At 40.6% G+C, this 19,557-nt stretch overlaps 1 pseudogene; it reads right to left on the bottom strand.

Moving 5' to 3' along the window:
• Positions 1–1,092: 1,092 nt before the first annotated feature.
• Positions 1,093–19,346, bottom strand: LOC149175074 ((+)-3-carene synthase 1, chloroplastic-like; annotated as a pseudogene).
• Between the last annotated feature and the right edge of the window lie 211 nt (positions 19,347–19,557).

The raw sequence follows: 19,557 nt of genomic DNA, 5'->3' as shown, positions 1-19,557 counted from the left end.
CATAAAGTGATCTTTTACGAAGCGTCGGACTTAACTACGGTTTATAACATTTATTGCATACTTTCATCAGGTCTGGGTCATATTGCGTTTCCCAAACTTTTCATAGTTCGCAATATTGGCTTTCACAATTCATATATTCCATAAGTCTTTGTTAGTTGTGCTTTTTTGTGAATGCCAATATGCGATTGCGATAGGCGCTTCATTTAACAAGAAATGCCTTAAGTATTAGTTTTAAATGGAAAGTTCAATGGTGATCCCTTCCTATCGCAATTTGCAAATCCTGGTTTGCTAATTAACCTTTGCCACACATGATCCAGCGATATGCGATAAAGCGAGAATTGTTAGCCTTAAAGGGATTTGACTTGATAAGGTATATTATTTAACAATTTATTCCTAATCTTTTAAAATGAAAGCCTTTAAGTGCTAAATTTATTTGGAGGATTTTTTATAAGGGTCCTTATTTATTAATAGAATATTAACTATTAAATCAATAAATGGGGGGTTTGTTGAACATTACAACAATTGGCGATTCACTGGAAGAAGCAGTTATCTTTGATAGTCTTTTGAAACTTCTAAAACTTCCAAATAAAGGTATTTCAGAAAATAGGGATTACATGAAATCTAAGATAAGTAACATTTCTCTGAATAAGAAAACAAAACTCACCTAATTACCATCCACTTGATATCCTCCTCAAAATGAAAATTCTTTTGTCTACATTAGTCTTTACTTGGTTTATGACGGATGGAATATTTACAATAACTTAGTTTTTACATGATAATAAGCGATGATGGGTGAAGTAAAAATTTCAAAACCATAACACAATTTCCCTTTTACGTCTTAGAAACTCCAGTGACAAACTGTAATTCTTAATAGAAATTAGATTCCCAAAAAACTGATAACAAACCATATTCACTGAGAATTCATAACTTACATATTATTGACAACTATATTAATGAGCAAGGTCCTGAAACACCTTTGCAACCTAGGCCTATACGACCAAAGAGTCTGAAAAGTACAATAATAAGCCACATAACCTAAAGTAACGTAGACTAGGTAGTAACTTAATGTAAATCTGCTATGTTGATATGTGGTTACATAAGCACAGGTTCAAGAATGGTTTTGATCACCAGATCCTTGGTTTCATTGCTGGCAACAGTGTAGCCATCTCGGTAGTTGTAGAAGTGATGTAAACCTATGCTAATGTTAAAACCATGTTTCTTGGAAGATATTGGAGCATTGTTGTCCGGTCTCGATCATACCGTTGATATGATTGAGAGCATCTTCCTGTGTTGACCCGGGATTTTTTTTCATATAGCACGATATACAGGAAGCTTCTTCTCCACGAGCACTATCCGCCTGAGTTCGCCATCCCAATGTCATAAATCAATCAATTTGTGAACGCAAAAACAAATTAAGTGCCATAGATACATCTTGCATTTGAATTTCATTTGACGTAGGAGACTAGGCAATACCTTGTAACACCACGTGTCACCTTGTAATCGAAGGATGGACACGCATAATCATTGAATTTGGACAGAAAGTCAATTTCCTGTAGGATATGATGAGGAAAGGGAATGCTCAATGTGAGTATGGATTGCAGTGTCACTATGCGATGACCAGAACTGAGTTTCCCGTTCTCGAAGTACTCCTGAAACGTGGGCACATAACCCGTGGCGATCCACTCTGCTCCTTTAAGATAACTACCGATATAATCCTCCAACTGCACACCCACAGCAAATTAACGAATCAGTGAAAGAAAATAGATGGCCAACGAGTATTTGTTTATTCAAATATATGCATAGCATATCAATTATTATTACAGCCTGTCGAACATAGCCGAGCGTGTCTCGGCCTTGTGATTTCTGTGCTTCTTTCACCATTTCATTTACGGTTTCATAAAGCACCATGTACACTCCTTTCATATATTCATGAAGGCACTCCATCGCCGACGGATCCCATCTGATCATATCTCAGTACACATTTTTTTATCACGGGTTGGTTAGAGTTGTTCATGCAAATAGATTGCCCCATATATTTATGTATATATGTTTTAAAGTTCATCCAACTCACCATCAATACCTCTTAACCGCGGTTATGAAGAGTAGGAGCTCTTGAAGCATAAAAACTATGGTTGAAGTATGAACACTGATAGTTTGAAGACTTAATATGTTAAAAACTATGGCTGAAGTATGAAGCTTGAAGACTTAATATGTTAAAATACATGAGGTATTTAATAATAATAATTTATTAATATATAAAAATTGATATAAGATGATTTGAATGTTACAATGAGGCCCTGCTTTTATACTTCAACACAAGACTTTTTGTGAATGGGCATGTCTTTTAGACATGCATTTTCACCTAACTTAATGACTATTTAACCTAATTAATATTTAATTATTTAATATTTATTTTATTTTATTTATTTAATTGTTATGAATTATATTCATAATATATAACATAACCTCTTCCTTTGGAAGCTTTGTCCTCAAAGCTTTAACACTGGGGTTTTCTTCACTTAGTGTCTGTCGTCTTGTACTATTTCCTTATCTATATATATATATATATATATATATATATATATATATATATATATATATATATATATATATAGTTACAAGTCTAATTTTTTTTATTTATTTTTTATAACTCTCTTTATTTTTATTTTCAAAACTTTTTTTTTTAATTTATTTATTTATTATTTCTTAATTAATATTTTTTTTAGTATTATTTTTAATTACAAATATATATATATATATATATATATATATATATATATATATATATTACAAATGTAATTATATAATTTTTTGAGGGTTTAGAGGAGAGCGATGGCGAAGACCTGGTTTAGCACGACCGTTGTGGCTTCCATGGTGGTCTTGGGGGCCTAACATCGCGGCTTTGACCGCTCCCTTTCTTATCTTCCCCCACTGACTCATAGTGCTCAACCTGTCCTGGTTTGGTTTCACCCACCGTCATGGACTCAACGATTTACTGTGCTGTTGTGGTTAACCCCTGTTTTGGCTATCACTCCCCTGCTGTTTTGCCGACAGTAACTGTCGTTTCCCGATGGACGCGGAAGACCTCATGGACTATGAGGCAAACCCCAATGCCGACCAAGTCATATGGGCACTTCCGCAATCTGAACCTGAACTTGGTCCCTGGTCTGCCAAAAATCATCAACTGCAAGATGCACGGTCTGAGCCTTTCCACCCACGCTCCACTGGCAAACCACCTCCGCCTGCTGTTCACTTTGAAGACCTCCCAGGGTTAGATTGCCTGCCTCTGTCTCCGGCAACCCTTAACTTGCTGGGTACTTGCTTTTAGTCATCTCCTACCTTTGATTCACCCTTAGAACATCCTCCGTATTTCTCCATGCCCTTGACCATGCCTTCATCCTCCTGCACTCCGGCTGGACCCTCTAACCTCTACAATCCTGCACACTCATTTTCTCCCCCTGTATCTGGCTGTCCAAACCCTAACTCGCCAATTCGGGATGGGTGCTTCAGCTCTCCCATTCCAAACCCTAAATCTACCCCGTCAACACCCTGCAATGCTTCTTAAGGTTGCAGGAGTTTGTTAAGAGAACATCCCACTGGTCGCCACACTGATAAGCCGAAAAAGGGTAGGTGCCTCAAGGTTTTGGATATGGACATCAAGTTGACCTTCAGCGAGGATGTTCTAATGGGAGATGTATCTAACATGGCAAAGAAGGTCTTAATCGGGCGTGTGCGAGGTAGGAACTATTCTGTTGAGTGCCTACACCACTGGACTATGGAGATTTTGGGGTTCTCTGCTAAAGGAACTCCCCATCATCAAGGTTTTGGATCGTGGTTGGTTTTCCCTCCAGTTTCATAGAGAAGAGTGCACTAATTGGATCCTATCCCACTTTTCGCACATTGAGATGGCCCCAGTTCTCCTTAAGCAATGGGATCCATTGTTCGACCCGGAACGAGAACAATTGGGAGCGGGACCTATCTGGGTTCGATTGCCTGGTTTACCCATGCAATTTTGGATCCCTCAGGTCTTCAAGCGTATAGGCGATGCTCTGGGGACATATCTTGAACATGATCAATCATACGAGAAGACCAAAATGATGACTATGGCCAGGATCCTTGTTCACCTTGATACTAGGGAGGGCCTGGAGGAGAAAATTGTGCTTCACTGGAGGCATTTCTCGCGCAAACAGAACCTAGACTATGAAGGAGTGCCATTCTATTGCCGAAGATGTCACAAAGTGGGGCACCTGTACAAGGATTGTCTACTACTCTCATCACCGGTTCTAGAGGTCACTCGACGGGGCCAAACACCGACTGTCGGAAAAGATGAACATGGATGAACAACTACCTGGACATGCCCCTTTAGAGGATGCTTAAGGTGCCTCGACTCAGCAGACAAAAACTCCAAGGATGTCATCTCCATCCCCTCCCTGAACGTGCTCCAAGTTTACAGTGGGAGCATCACCTTCAACGGGTAATGCCTCTGTTCTTGTCTCCCCCGCTCTTCATTTAAAAAATGTTCATGCATCTTTGCTTATTTCCTCATCTCCTCCCGTCTCTCCCCCGTTCCCACCCCCCCCCTTAAAATGTGACATTCTGTCTCCTCCCCCCATCTTCTGGACTACATCTCCCTCTATTCGTGGGTCTAATCCCCCTACCCTCCCTTCCTCCCCTCCCTCTGCATCGGGGCCCCATTCCTACAATCTGTGATCTAGACCTCTGCACAACATTCCCCTTCTTGGATTGGGTATACCTCCCCTATCAGCCGAATCCAAGCCTATCGGAGGTAGACCTTCTAAGATTGCTAAAGCCATCAAATTTGTGGTGGCTGATGTTGCACAGGGCTAACTATCTACTATTGAAAGGGCACTTAGAGCATCAGAGCCCCTTGACTCTGTTCCCCCATGATCTGGCTTTCCTTCAACTGTAGGGGACTAGCCAACCCCAAAAAAAGATTGGTTCTCAAGCGTCTCCTGAATAGCTCTAGTTGTGACATTCTTCTACTCTAGGAAACCCTTGGACCTTCTGAAATGATTTCCCGAACCTTACTTTCCCTCCTCCTGGGATGGCACTTCCAAGGTTTGGATGCAGTGGGCAGATCGGGGGGTCTTGCTATGGGTATCAATCCCAAAATGATTAAAGTGATTTCCTCCTAGGGTGGGAAGGGCTTCTTGGGTATGGATGTTTTCACTGGGGGTCTGGGGAAAAATATTTGTATCATGAACATCTATGCTCCCAACCAGAACAAAATTGAATTCTGGTAATCCATCCTGGACAATCCTCTTATTACCTGCTCCACCATCATAAGAGGTGATCTTAATTTTTCCATAGGAAATGAGGAATACTGGGGTCATCACTCTCAGATCGACCTTCTCTCAGATCAAATGGGCTTACTCCTGGAGAACCATGGACTCATTGATGTGCCCATGAATAAGAAAATTCCCACGTGGCATAATAGGAGAACTGGAGATGTGGCCGTGGGTAGAAGACTGGATAGATTTCTCATCCATGAAGAGCTCCTCTGAACCCTAACCCTTTACATGCAATGGGTAGGCTCGGGTGGCCTATCGGACCATTCTCCCATTTTTCTTTAAGTTTCGGGTCCTTCCAGGAAGCCTCAAGCCCCTTTCAAATTTAATTCTGCTTAATTGAAAGACCCAGACTATATCAAGCTAATCTCAGATTTCTGGCGAGCCCAACCCCCTCTCAGGGAATAGAGAAAGGTAGTTGATTTTTGTGGGCTCCTAAACAAACTCACAAGACTCACCATGGACTGTTCCAAAAGGAAGAAAGAGAGGGATGAGCAGACCCTGAAGGACATTGAAGAGAAAATTGCCTCCTTAACTGATGAAAATGGACATGGTTTCCTATCAAATGAAACAAAATTTCACCTTGTTAAACTAGAATCTCAGAAATCTAAGATCCTTTTGGAAAAGGAAGAGCTATGCAGGCTTAGAAGCAGAGCTATATGGTTACAAGCTGGTGATGGAAATACAAAATTCTTTCACAACTTCACCAATGGTAGGAAAGCAAATAACACCATCTGGTAGTTGCCCATGGAATAAGAAGGTTGGGCCTCCACTCACTCCCAACTAGCAAGGCTTAGGACAACTCACTTCAAAAGTCCATTCAAAGCCCCCACAACTACCACTCTCCCTGATATCATCAATCTGGCAGGTCATTTCCCTAGATATATGGACCCGGATGGTAGTGAAGATCTCTTAAAACCTGCTTCCATGTGGGAACTTGAGGGCACTCTTAAATGGTTTAAGAGAGAAAAAAGTTCAGGTCCATATGGCTGGCCTGTTGAATTTTATACTGCATTTCTGGATATTATTGGGCAAGATCTTCTTACGGTCATTAAGGAAAGTAGGACCCTGGGTCGTATATATGCCCCTCTCAACTTTACCTATATTTCCCTAATCCCTAAATCTGATTCTCTTACATCCTTCAATGATTTTCAGCCCATTTCTCTCTGCAATTTCCTCTACAAAATTATAGCCAAAATCATCGCTAATCGCATCAAACCCATTTTATCTGATCATATCTCCCAAGAACAATTTGCTTTTCTACACCACAGACATATCTAGGAAGCCATTGGCTCGGCTCAGGAAGCCCTTCATTCAATCAAACAAAAAAAGCTCAAAGGGATGGCTCTTAAAATTGACCTATCAAAAGCCTTTGACAAAGTCAGCTGGTTATACCTCAGAATGATCCTCACTCATTTGGGATTTCCCCTAGAATTCACAAACTGGATCATGGGATGTATCACATCTGTATCATTTGCAATCCTCATCAATGGGTCTGCTACTCATTCCTTTCAAGCTAATAGGGGTATAAGACAGGGATGCCCTCTATCCCCTCTACTCTTTCTACTGGTTATGGAAGGACTGAGTAAATTGATTGATTCTGAGAAGAGATTGGGGAGGCTCAGGGGATTAAAGATCACTGAACAATTCACTCTGTCCCATCTCCTTTTTGTGGATGATATACTTATTTTCCTTAGTGGAAGTGTTCAGGACATTACAACCATGAATGAGGATTTAAAACTTTTCAGCAGTGCCACAGGGATGGAAATCAATAGGGGAAAGTCTACCATCTCTTTCTCAGAATGCACTCAACAGGAAATACAGCTCTCGCTTCAAAATTTTCCCTTCCAGGTTTTAGATCTAAAGGATGGACTGAAGTATCTAGGTTTCAGACTCAAACTTGATGGATACAAAATAGCAGACTGGAACTGGCTTATTACCAAGGTGGAGAAAAGAATCAATATATGGTGTCATCGGTTCCTATCAAGGGCGGGAAGACTGATTCTTATCAAAACAGTTTTGGAAGCTACCCTTGTCTTTTGGATGTCCTTGGCATGGATCCCAAGGGGGATTCTTCACAGAATACAAAAAGCATGCAGTCAATTCCTATGGAGGGGGCGAAAGGAGGGGAAACTGTTTTCCTGGGTCAAATGGAACAAAATCGCCACTCCCAAAAAATGGGGAGGTTGGGGACTAAAGCAACTTCCTGCCTTTGCACAAGTGCTGGCTGCTAAACAGGGGTGGCTTTTACTAAAGCACACAGTTCTCTGGTTGGAGGTTATAGCTCACAAATATATCTAGCCCAACACCATTATTGATTGGATACAACACCCCTCTTGGAGCAGAAAAGGAATCTCAGTCATATGGAGGGCCATACTAAATACTTTGCCCATTATCAAAGATTGACTCATATGGAAAATAGGAAATGGTGCATCAGTTCGTATTGGGATGTATCCCTAGACCGGCAGTGGGAACTCATACAAAGTCCCACCAAAGCTAATCACTTTTCTAAATAACAAAGACATCACATACATTGAACAACTCGGTGACCACCACAACTCTTCCTTTTTGTTTCAAGCCTGGCACTCTAGTGAGGACTGGAACATTCCTATTGAATGGGACAAGTCATGGAAAAGCTATATTCAAGTCCTTACAGAGTCTCATGTCAGACTAAATGATGATGAGGATGAGCTTATTTGGGTTCATTAAAAAAAGGGCCAATACTCCTCAAAATAGGGCTATGACATCATTATAGCTGATACAAAGCCAGAAAGCATGAAAAGTTGGTGGAAGTACATATGGAAATTGAAAGCCCCCCTGCGCACAAGACTTCTGATGTGGAACATCCTCGAAAATAAAACACCCACTAGAACAAATCTAAGAAAGAGAGCATTCAATGGACCTACTTGGTGCGTACTTTGCCATCAGGAGGAGGAATCGACACATCATATTTTTCTTACTTGCCCCATTACTAAGACAATATGGGAGCAAGTTCTTACTTCACTAAATATAAACAAGATCTGGCAACGAGTCGACATTCCAAATGCATGGGACTCGTGGTGGGGAGAAGCATTCGAACCAAAGACAAGAAATTTTCCCCTCCTAGTCTTATGGCATATTTGGCTGGGGCGTAATCTCATTATATTCCAAGACAAGCCTGTAAATTGGAACATGGTTCCATCGAAAATATGCTTGGGATATAAGGAAATATTAGCAGAAGAAAAAAACAATAGACCTAGGATTATAACACAGGTGCTGATAGACAAGTCAAAGCCATGGACATATTTCGATGGGGCTGCTCAAGCCCAAGGCTGTGGGGGTGGCATCTTATTCCATCTCAAAAATTCACATTTTTTCCAGATTAGCATGGGCTTGGGCCAGGGAAAAAACAACTATGCTAAACTGATATCTCTTCGACACCTGATTTATTTTTCTATACTACAACAGTGCAGAAATATACAAATATATGGGGACTCAAAGAATGTGATAAATTGGTTTAACAACACTGCTACATGCCATGCTTATTCACTAAGATCTATTATGGATGAAATTGTTTTTTTTAAAACACATTTTGATCATATTTCATGCTCTCACATCTACAGGGAGCGAAATGAAAGCACGGACAAGCTTTCAAAAGAGGCGATGAATTGTTCTATAGGGGAATGGCTGATTATTAAACATACACCAGAAAGAACCTACCAGTTTTTCCACGGACCATACATAGACAGGGATCTTCAAAGGGGGGACAAACCCTAATTTTCATAGCAATTTTTGTTTATAAATACAGGTTTCTATAAATGATGCAATAAAAGCTTTTGTTCATGAACAGTCATTACCTTTGGGTGATATTTTGGTTTTTTGTATATGCACATTAGCACAGTACACCCCTTGGGGTCTTCTTGTAATTATCTCTTAACTACAACAGCTGACTTCGGTCACAGTCTTGCATATGCTTAAGGGCATCTACAGCATGTAATTTCACCAATTAACGAAATTATGATTTTTCTCCCCGAGAAAAAAAAATATATATATATAATTTTTATTTTTTTAAACTTTATAACTTACTAAGATCTAACCGAATCACCCTTTCCGAATTGATACTGGGCAGAAGAAGCGTATTTTGAAAAACCCAACACTCGGACAGACCACGACGTTTCTGACAGATCGGATGTGTTAAATGGTCACACAGATAGTTCCAATTATGAACTATTCAGACAACATCGCATTGGGGTGTTCCATGCCCGGAGTATACACTGCAGAAAACAATCATGACCCACTATGATAGAACTCCTCGACAGCGAACAGGTAAGGCAGTTACAATATGTGCTTGCCGAAATACATGTTGCCGATGGGGGAGTGCCCAGAAGGCAGCTCGCAATTGACTCGTTTTTTACCACACATTTCCGCATTTCTACAATTATTTTCTTGACAAGGGTAGCATACCGAGGCAAGGATCGAACCTAACCATAATACTCCAGAATGAAAAGGATTCAAATGTGCATCGACAGCTTCGACTTAAATGCCTCTGCAACCCCATAGATATCTGCAACCATCTCTACGACGACATGATGATGAGAAATGAACAGTTCACACTCTCGCTTCAAGGAAGGGATGCCATAGAAGTCAGTGGTTACGAGAATGTCGTAATATTGGTAGCGAAAATGGGCATGGTTAAATTCATCTGTGTTTTTCTTTGGAGAGATTACGATATCATCCTTGGGAGTGTCGTATGGGGATGTTACATTGGTGCGTGGAGAAGAAGATTGGCTTGGTACTGATCTAGATAATTCACTTAACAAAGTGACACCGTTCTCGCACGTTATTCTTACTTGTGATTGTAATAACTCAAGGTTACTTGTTGTAGCCCTCGTTTGACCACCCAGCTTCTCAGTTGTTGAGTCAATTTTATTAAGGATTAAAGACTCCTTCTATTCATTGTAAGACGCACGAGCACTAAAGCCATCAAAGAACATAATTACATCTCTAACACTCAATCCATGATCTTTGTTGAAACGAAGTTTTAAGATCTTCATATTGTTGGAACTACTACACACCTACATGCAGACTCTTAGTTAGAGCATGGGATTGCATGCAAGATTCCTTTTGCATGATTTACTCCTTGATTTGCTCCTTCTTTAACTCCGCAATTGACTAGCTATCTCTGGAACTTGTTGTAGGTGTTGAGTCTTTTCATTGATCACCACTATAGTGCATTACCTTGGGATCTTCACCCAGTGATGCTATGTCATGAGCATTGTAACATATTTTCGAATCAATCATTCTTTTCTTCTTTCGATTTTCTTTTAGTGTTTTTGCTCTGCAAAGCTGTGTGTTCAACCTTTACTAGCTAGATTCATCTGTGCAGGTTTTATAACACATTTACATGGTATCAGAGCCCACAGGTTGCTAGATAAAAGGCGCACCAGTACTTTATTTTGCAAGTATTACAACTTGGAGATCGAATATTGACAGAAAAATGGAGTTTCCCAAAGCATCGATCCTAACACCGTACAACTATCATGAATGGAAGGACCAAATGGCTCGATACCTTCGTCATAAAGGGTTGTATAGGATTACCATGGCTACAGAAGTGGAACCCACTTCAGCCATAGATAAATCCAAGTACCTCAACTGTATGGATGAGGCCCACGGATCCATATGCATGTGCATCTCTCCAGAGTTGCAGTTTCATCTATCTGCCTGCAATACTCCCAATGAGATTTGGAAAAAGGTTGAAGATCTCTACGGGAAACAGGATGAGATGAAAGGACATCTGCTCGAAGTGGAGCTGCTATCATTGGATCCACGGAACTATGACAGAATTCAAGACTTCTTCACCAAATATAATGATCTATTGCTGCAACTCAAGGGTTATGGAATTGACAAATCCAAGGAGGAGAGTCGCCAAGTTCTCTCTATTATGTCAAAGCTTGGATTAGAATGCTCCGTCTTTGTGTCTACATTTCATTCAGTAAGGCTCGCAACAGGTAAATCCTACACTATGCCTTCTCTCAAAGAATTTATGGAGTCCCTTATTTTTGAACAAGATAAACTCATTGGCATGGGGAAAATCAAACCTCCAAAAGCACATGCACTTGTTGTGCATGATGACAGCCACAATAAAAATCACAGATCTGATTCAAATTAGAAAAATCAGCAACAAAAAGACAAAGGAAAAGCACATTCCCATCCAAAGAAGGAAGGGTACACCAAGCCCTTCAATGACTCCTCCGGCTCAAGAAATGAGAAAGGGAAGAAAGGAAACAGATGCACCTATTGTCAAAGAGGATTCCATCCAGAATCCTCTTGCATGAAGAAAAAAATTGACCAAATGGCAGAAATCCTTCAGAAGCACAACCTTGGGGACCACATCCCTCAAGGCGCCAAGAAGAAAACTGAGGATCTGCCACACGGGAAAGGTAACAATTTTCATGCTTTAGTTGCAATTAATTCTTCTCCTGATGCATGGATTATAGATTTTGGTGCATCACATCATATGGCTGCTGCAAAGGAAGTCTATTCCTCTTTGGATGCATGCAAAGGACCTCCCATCCTCATGGGAGATGACTCACCTATTGAGGTCACCGGAAAAGGTAGAGTGGAACTTTTACACGGAAGCTTTGAAGATGTGATTCATGTTCCAAAACTTTCGGTAAACTTGCTTTTAGTTTATCAGATCACTCATTCTGGCATCGGAAAGAGAGTGGAATTCACTCCAGATGTAGTGAACATATATGATCTACATAGCAGCGCCAAAATTGCAACTGGTGAGGTAAACAATGGAACCAGACTGTATACATTTTCTAAATTTATTGAATCTGAATCCTCCTTATTGCTTACACATGCTGATGATAGTAGTAGGCTTTGGCAAGAGAGGTTTGGTCACTTAAATTACAGGTATATGCAGCAGCTAAGCAAGAATGAGATGGTGGAAGGCTTGCTAAATATCAGTTTCTCCAAAGGAGTTTGTGAAGGGTGTGTTCTTGGCAAACATCCCAGAGAAAAGTTTGACACCGGCAAGACTCACAGAGCATCCTCTCCTCTAGATCTGATCCATAGTGATCTCATGGGGCCTTTTCCTCATCCTTCCATCAACAAAGCAAGGTATGTGCTTACATTTATTGATGATTTCTCACGGTATACTTGGGTGTATCTTCTCAGGAACAAATCTGAAGTTTTTGAGCACTTTGAAGATTTCAAAGCACTAGTTGAGACACAGTCAGAGAGAAAGATCAAAGCCCTCCGTACAAACAATGGGGGGGAATATGTTAACACAACACTTCAAAACCTTTGCCTTCAGTCCGGCATACAGTTGCAGTACACAGTTCCATACACTCCGCAACAGAACGGAGTTGCTGAGAGAAAGAACGGATCTCTCAAAGAGATGGCTTCCTGCATGTTGCATGCCAAGTCACTACCTCATAAGCTCTGGGCTGAAGCACTTAATTGTGCTAACTACATCCAGAACAGATCTCCTCATAGGTCTATCAAGGATCAGACCCCCTTTGAGGCTTGGAGCGGCACTAAACCAGAAGTCACTCACCTCCATGTTTTCGGCTCTCGAGCATGGACCCGGATCCCCTCTGAAAAGAGGAAAGCTCTTGATCCATAGAGCATTGAGTGCATCTTTGTTGGATACCCTAATGGTGTGAAAGGATATCGACTCCTGATTCCCTCTACGGACAAGCTCATCATTGAGCGAAGTGTCAAATTTGAGGAAAGTCTCTTGCATGCACCTCAAGCGCCACATGCAGACACTTTTTATCTACCTCATGTCCGAGATGATGACTCAGTGCACTTAGATGCAGATACAAATCATGCAGATGCCAAGGAAGAGCATGCAGATGCAAAGACAGAGTCTTCAGATACAAATCTAGTGCATGCAAATGATGATCCACATCCAAGTCCAGATCGGGCTTCCAGCAGTGAATCATATTCCCCTGTCATAAATCAGAGAACAAGGAGCTTACATGAGATATATGCACAAGACCGACCAGCTGCTAGAAATGGTCTTTTGGGGGATAATTCTGATCTGTAGAGGACTAGCTCAGAGTTTATTGAGCCTCCTCTTGTCCTCACTACCACTGAACCATCGCCCTCCTGGCATTGTCATTTGGTTCAGTCTTCTAATCCACAGTCTTATGCTGAGGCTGTTGGGCATCCATCTTGGGAGTCCGCCATGGAGGAGGAGTATAACTCCCTCCTCGAGAACCAGACTTGGGATCTGGTCCCCCTTCCTTCAGGAAGGAAACTTGTCCGATGCAAATGGGTCTACAGGACCAAGAGTGCTGTAGATGGGCAAATCACCAGACGGAAAGCAAGGCTAGTAGCCAAAGGCTTCCAACAAGTGCATGGAATTGATTATGACGAGACCTTTGCTCCAGTAGCAAAGATGGATTCCATACGCCTTACACTTGCCATTGCGGCTACCCAGCGATGGGAAGTACATCAGATGGATGTGAAGAATGCCTTTCTTCACGGAGACCTATCTGAGGAGATCTACATGGAGCAGCCACATGGTTTCATTCAGGATTCATCTTTGGTCTGCAGACTGAAGAAATCTCTCTATGGCCTTAAGCAAGCCCCGAGAGCTTGGTACGCAAAGATGGATTCTTTTCTCTTATCACAAAACTTTGAAAGATGTAAGTCTAATCTGGAAATGTTTACATGCTTAGGACACATGATTCTTTTCTTATCTTAGTTTTGTATGTAGATGATCTCCTAATCACTGGCAGCTCGGCTTCAGCCATTGCTACAGTCAAGAGGGTCGTGCATGATAGGTTCTTGATAACGGACATGGGTCCATTACACTTCTTTCTTGGTCTTGAGATCAGCCAGAATGCCACAGGCATCAAACTCTCTCAGGCTAAGTATGCACGGGATCTCCTCGATAGATTTCGCATCACTGACTGCAAGCCAGCACCGACTCCTTTTCTGTCTGGGGTCCGCCTTGAGGATGGAGGTGAAACTCCATTAGTTGACAGCACTCTCTACCGACAGCTAGTGGGAAGCTTATTGTACCTCACCCACTCCAGACCAGATCTCTCATATGCAGTAGGGGCAGTTTCCAGATACATGCAGGAGCCACATGAGCTACACTGGAATGCTGCCAAGCGCATCCTCCGATATGTGCAGGGCACCATCACCTTCGGGATTCACTATGCAGCAGGCACTGCATTGAATCTCCTTGGCTTCACAGATTTTGATTGGGCGGGAGACAGCATTGATCGCAAGTCCACCTCCGGATATTCACTCAGTCTAGGATCTGGCCCTATCTGTTGGTCGAGCAAGAAGCAGGTTGTTATTGCTCTCTCTTCAGCTGACGCTGAGTACCGAGGAGTAGTCAACATCACCATTCAGGCTCTGTGGCTACAACACTTCCTCACTGAGTTGGGCGTCCAGTTCCACCAGCCCATTGTCATCTGGTGTGACAACCAGAGCACTCTCAAATTTTGCAGGGATCCAATACAGCGGCAGCGGACGAAGCACATAGAGATCCATATGCACTACATCAGAGACTTACTACATGATCGGGTCATTGATTTGCAGCTCTGTCCTTCAGCAGAACAGACTGCAGACATCTTCACCAAGACATTCATTGAGCAGAAGTTTCGCTCTTTGCGCGATCGTCTTGGAGTGAAGGACACAATTGCTTAGCAACTATATTTTTCTTCCTCTTTTCTTTTGATTACATTGTATTTTGAGGGGGGGTTTTTCCCACGAGGTTTTCCCTCTTTCCTCAATTTTAGTACAAGTTGCACTGTATTTTGGGTGACCTTTGGCCTTAGTTGCTAGGGCCCATTTTCTATTTTTCCCCATAGTGGTGTTCAGGGGGGGTGTTGGAACTACTACACACCTACATGCGGACTCTTAGTTAGAGCATGGGATTGCATGCAAGATTCCTTTTGCATGATTTACTCCTTGATTTGCTCCTTCTTTAACTCCGCAACTGACTAGTTATCTCTGGAACTTGTTGTAGGTGTTGAGTCTTCTCATTGATCACCACTATAGTGCATTACCTTGGGATCTTCACCTAGTGATGCTATGTCATGAGCATTGTAACATATTTTCGAATGAATCATTCTTTTCTTCTTTCGATTTTCTTTTAGTGTTTTTGCTCTGCAAAGCTGTGTGTTCAACCTTTACTAGCTAGATTCATCAGTGCAGGTTTTCTAACACATTTACACATATGTTCTTATGGATAAACAAGACCAGCCTGCAAAATGGCTTGGAGATAATCATCCCAGTTTTTGTAAGACGCATGAGGGGTTATTGTTAAACACCTAGAATATTCGAAGGTCTCAACTGGAGTACTTATAGGTCTTGAACGCAAAGGTGTAGGAGTATCATAAAGACCTTCTGGAGTTTGAGATAAAGATGTTTCTGGAATTTCCACTTTCTTTTCACTTCCTGGAGATTCATCACCAGCCATGAAATCTTCCTCGTCACATGTAGGACCGGCGTTTTGGTATTCTAGTGTTAACTTTCGAATAACACTATCTTTATCCCTTAGATCTTCAAATATGTCAGTGGGTCTTTTCTTCAAATTCTTATTATAATCTGCTAGAATTTTGCCAATCCCAATAAATTTAGAATCTTTAGCTGGACTAGGATGTTGGCTCATATCGAACTCTATCAGATAACCAGATAACATTATAAGGCTTACTATGTTAATCATATAACTCTCCCTGTGAAGTTGGTGCTTGGTTTCTGCTTCCACATATCGCATAACATCGAGAACCAGCTCTCTGAGATACTCGTTATGGGAATTTGTGTACCTGTTTTGATTTTCTACTTCCATGTTTTCCAAATAAACTAATTCAAATTTCCAAGGATTTTTCGCACTCTCGAATTTGGATTTACCCTTTTGTGAATAAAAATCATCGTATTTTATATCTTTAATATCATCACTTGCGTCATCTCTAGGCTTTTGAAATTTCTGAAGCTCGTCAAATGTTAGCTGGGTAATCTAGAAACTAATAGATTTCATGGACACAGTTTTGAAAACATATCCATCTTTAAACATCATACCCTCAATTGTCTCAAACACCTCTCCTGTGACTGGATCTCGTTTATGTTCAACTGGGATATGCATTTCCTTCACTTCACGCATGTTAATGAAGTGAGGTGGAGGAACAAAAGCCTTCTTTTTCCCAGTATTCTTGTATCCCAACCCGTAGCCATTCATATGTGCAATAACTTGGGTAGCGCAATTGATATTATAAAATTTTATAAAACCATAACCTTTGCTTGAACCTTTTACATTGTCCTTGATGACTTTGGCTTCAACATGATTATGTTCAAAATGAGGTCCTAAACCCAGATGGAAAACGTAAGGACTATCAAAACTAGATTCCAGACCCACATGTGAAAAGTTGGGGTTGTATCCCTGCAAATGAAAACCTTGTACAGAAGAGGTCCCAATTTCATGACCCTTGCTTATGTCTAGTCCTATTCCAACATTTCCATTTTGTTGGTTGATTTCAGATTCTTCTCCATCCCAATCCTTGTTGAGATCATCTTCATCTGAATCCTCATCTTGATCTATGTCAACTTCATTGGAATCTTCAACATTATAATCATCTAATGCTTCACCTTGTTTCCTTTCACCATTGCCAACATCTTCCTTATTATCGATTTCTGCATAACTCTCCTTAAAACATGTTGCAGCTTCGGCACACGATTCTTGAATTTTATTAAAATTCTCCATGGATTCAAGACGTGAATGCAATAGCATATTGTACGGCAAACTACGTCGGCTCGTATGATTATATTGTGTGCCATGGCTCTGATACCACTAAAGCATAAAAACTATAGCTGAAGTATGAAAACTAATAGTTAGAAGATTTAATATGTTAAAATACAGGAGGTATTTAATAATAATTATTTATTAATATATAAAATTGTATAAAATGATATAAAATGATTTGAATATTACAATGAGGCTTTGCTTTTATACTTCAACACGCGACCTTTTTGTGAATGGACATGTCTTTTAGACATGCCTTTTCACCTAATTTAATGACTATTTAATCTAATTAATATTTAATTATTTAATATTTATATTTATTTAATTGTTATGAATTATAGGCATAACAGAGCTCGTCAATGTGTTGTATATATCATCCAAAATCGTTATCGCACGTTTTAACACAGCTCAGTCTGAATGTAGCATGTTCAGGCACCATGTCAATGCCAGAGACCAAAGTGTAGAATTCCACGTAACGATGTCGAATGAAGGCTAGTTCTGGGCAACCCCATTCTTTCACCATCTACACATATAAATGACATGTTATTTTTACTTTATTGATCACTCAAATCCATTTCGACTATGAAAAATATATAAAAATACAGGCTCATCACCTCCACAGACATTGTAACTCTTTCTGTCGTAAAGAACGGAAAATATTGAACTCCAATTTCGAAAGTTCTAAAAGTTTTTTAGTGTTCGCAGCTGGCGTTCTGAAAGCAAATGGACTAAGAGTCAATTCATAATACTAAGGAGCAGATTTTATTGATAAAGGCTGGAAAAGCATGATATCTGCAAGTCCCACTAGTCAATGGCAACACAACCATAAACACATATACTAACACAACCATAAACACATATAAAAGGTCATATAATGAGCCTTACCCACTGATCGTATTATCTGCAAGGATGTAGATGTAACTCCTAGCTTCCAGTCTAGGCAAATTTGAGTGCCAGGGATAATCGAAAACGTATTGTATCTGATACCACAAAATTGAAATTATAAGACAGATTGAAACAATCATGATTGGATGAATTCAGATAGAAACAAAGATTATGTGATGTAAATAAGCAAATGTGAGAATATAAGTACTGCTGCCTCACTTCTCGTGAAAGACCCGAGACTGGAAGCGTTTGTAGGGCTGTTTTTAAATATGCAGCAGCGAATTTTTCAGCCTCTTCCAGAACTTTTTCCTCGAGAGAAGCAATGAGAGAAGCTCGAAATAAATTAAAAATGCTTCTTGTCTGCAACTCTATATCATTGGCGGAAGCGGTAAATTGTCCCATAAATTAAAAATGCTTCTTATCTGCAACTCTATATCATTGGCGGAAGCGGTAAACTGTCCCATTTGGTCTTTAAAGTGTTCAAACACATCTACATTCAACGCAATGAAGGTAGCTATTCATATTTACAGGCAGAGGTTCGTTGGGTTATATCATTAAAGTATTAAAGGGGATATGAATTAGTAAAACGTGGATACCCGAAGGCACATTATATCCATGCAGTTGTGTTGAGATCGGTAAAAGCACTGTCTCTCCCACATCCAATCCCTTTTTCGCTCCAATATCTGCTGTCAAAATTATTCTGGTTTGATTGCGCATTCGTCCTGAAAACATAAACAAAAAGTTTGAAAGGTGTCGGGACTGACCTGTAAACATAGTCAAGAGAAACTTTTATTTCAGTTTGGAAATGTTTGTTGAACCCTAAACGTTCAACATTATCGACCATCCAAAGCTGTTGAAGGAGATCATTGAGAGGACTAATTAATTCTCCATCTGCAATCGAAAATGAGTTGAATATCTCCTTCACTTCCCCAATAAGTCTGTCAGCATGCACACTGTACAAAGATGCCTAAACAATATCCAACTCTAGTTAATCGTCGTTCAGTTCAGTGCTCTTCAAGAGACCAAGGGAAAATTATGACAAACTCGAACGCAATCAAGTTACAGAGAAAGAGAAAACAGTTCCTTCAATTTCGAAGAATTGAATGGAGGAATATGCAGGGTAAACTTAAATGAATGTAATTACCCCATAAGGTGATGAGAGAGATTGTATGAAATTGTCGTCCGACAGGTTAGAATGATAAATCGCCTATGCGCCTTTTTACGCCATCATCAGATACGGCAGTGGCCAAACTCATCCTGGTGGAAACCGCCACAGATTTTCCTCGCCTAGACATTTGCATTGTTGCGATTTCTCTACGGAGAGCCTTATGCTCACGAACAGAACTGATCAAAGATTTGGAGACGTAGGAGGAAGCCAACGGCACAACGGAAATAAGAGACATTCCTGCTTCTAGAAGCTGAAAATAATGAACTGAAAAATCGATCAATGCTAGAACCTGCGCCTGTCATTGCCTATATATAGAGAGCTTACAGCTCCTGTCATCCCTCTTGGTAGGTGGGGTTAGTTGAAAAATAACCGCTTAGTACAGTAAGTTGCTGGGTGACCAGTGGGGTTAGTTGAAAGAAAAGCAGCGTAGTATAGTAAGGTGCTGG

The sequence above is a fragment of the Pinus tabuliformis genome, chromosome 4_1, assembly GCF_031772625.1.
Source record: "Pinus tabuliformis cultivar Carrire ecotype Pingquan chromosome 4_1, CPIR1, whole genome shotgun sequence".
NCBI lineage: Eukaryota > Viridiplantae > Streptophyta > Pinopsida > Pinales > Pinaceae > Pinus > Pinus tabuliformis.
This window is presented reverse-complemented; position numbering and strand designations above follow the sequence as displayed.